The sequence below is a fragment of the Penaeus vannamei genome, chromosome 8 (assembly GCF_042767895.1).
Source record: "Penaeus vannamei isolate JL-2024 chromosome 8, ASM4276789v1, whole genome shotgun sequence".
Lineage (NCBI taxonomy): Eukaryota > Metazoa > Arthropoda > Malacostraca > Decapoda > Penaeidae > Penaeus > Penaeus vannamei.
The window spans coordinates 44,641,290-44,643,090 of NC_091556.1; the positions used below are offsets into that span (position 1 = coordinate 44,641,290).

A 1,801-nucleotide genomic window follows, 5' to 3' on the forward strand; every position below is an offset into this window, starting at 1 on the left:
TATATATATATATATATATATATATATATATATATATATATATATATATATATGTATATATATGTATATATATACATATTACATGTATATATATATATATATATATATATATATATATATATATATATATATATATATGTATGTATATATACACATATATATGTGTGTGTGTATGTGTGCGTGTGTGTGTTTATATATATACACACATGTATATATATGTATATATATATATATATGTATATACATATATATATATGTATGTATGTATATATATATGTATATATACATCTTTTAAGACTTTTGTTGGTATGTTCTTACCATTCACTTGTATGACACTTTGTATTTTTTTTTTTAAAATTCAAAATTCGAGAATATCAAAATACTGCACCTTAGAAATTAACGAGCTTGGAGGGACCTCGGACCTTTTTTGGAGATTAAGACCAAAACAAGAGAAGAACACACATGAAACACGACCTTAAGGTATAGTTCACCTTCGAGAGCACACAACGTCAAGTTCAGGTCACAAGAAATTCATCCACGTTTTTTTTTTTTTTTTTTTTTTTTGAGGTTCGAGTCGTCTTGAAAGAAGCTCGAGGTTGGACTTCGATATGGACTTATTTACTGTTTATTTCTTTTCTTTCTGTCGTGTTTTTTCTGTCTAAATTGTCTTCACGATCTCTGTTTTTGGGGGGGAGAAAAGACGCGGTTTTCTCCCAGGGTTAAAAAAAGTCCGAAGTACTTGACACGACGAAACATGTTTTGGTTCACTCACCCTTTCGCTTTTCTAACTAAGGGTCAGTTTTAACAGTAAGAAAAATTATGGCTTTCATTATAAGTCTTTAACATCTTGTGTTTATCTCCTGTGTTTTCCGACAAAGGTTTTCGTCAAAGTCTGGGTTCTGTTCGTGCCACTTGTCACTGGTTCATACTTGTGTTTATATCAAGGTTCCCTCCACCTCTTCGGATAAGAAAAAATACAAATCACTTGCCACAGACGGGGGGGGGGGGGTATCCAACCTACAACTCTCATTTTGGATAAATCTAAAGACTAGGTGAAACTGCTTGAAATATTTACTTCAAATACCAAACTTTAGACCCAATATTCAGCATATAATAGTCACCCCTCCTAAAAAAAGAAAGAAAACGTGACGGTACCCAACCACAGAAAACGAGCATCACCAAATTCCTTCTTCCACTCCTTGTCAAACACCACAGGAAGCCTCAACAGCGACCCCCACAGCTTGAACCAAGGGGGAAAAAAAAGGTCTCTCTGGGCATTGGACAAAGGGCTGTAAAAAAAAAGAGAGGCTTATAACCGGAACGCACAGGAGGAGCGGGGAGAAGGAGGAAGGAAGATCTCGGCGGCTACCTTGAGAGCACGTGTTAGTTCCGTGTTGCGTGGTGGATCAGCTGGTACCTTGGCTCTTCGGATGCAGCTGCACTTGGCGACTTCAGCGGCTCGGTTGGAGGTCTGCGTGGCTAGCTTACACAAACAGGTGTTTCTGCGCGGCTTGTAATGACAGAGAGAGAGAGAGAGAGAGAGAGAGAGAGAGAGAGAGAGAGAGAGAGAGAGAGAGAGAGAGAGAGAGAGAGAGAGAGAGAGAGGGAGAGAGACTTACAGGCGGGCGGAAATCTGGAAAGAGAAAGGGGGAGACGAAAGTGTGTGAGATAGAAAGTGAGAGAGGAAAGGACGATAAAGAGGAACGTATACGAGAAGAAACAGAGAAAGAAAGATAGTGACGGAGGGAAGGGAGGAAAGAGGGTAGGGAAAGAGAGAAAGAGTGCAGTGAACTTTGACCTC

General features: G+C 38.3%; 1 protein-coding gene across 3 annotated transcripts in view; it reads right to left on the bottom strand.

Moving 5' to 3' along the window:
- Window positions 1-262: 262 nt before the first annotated feature.
- The window catches only part of LOC113813769 (KH domain-containing, RNA-binding, signal transduction-associated protein 2), a 36,827-nt gene continuing 35,288 nt past the window's right edge, over window positions 263-1,801 (bottom strand). For all 3 annotated transcript variants that reach the window (XM_070124729.1, XM_070124730.1, XM_070124728.1), the window contains exon 7: window positions 263-1,801. This exon is cut by the window's right edge. The gene's annotated coding sequence lies outside the window, so the exon portion shown is untranslated.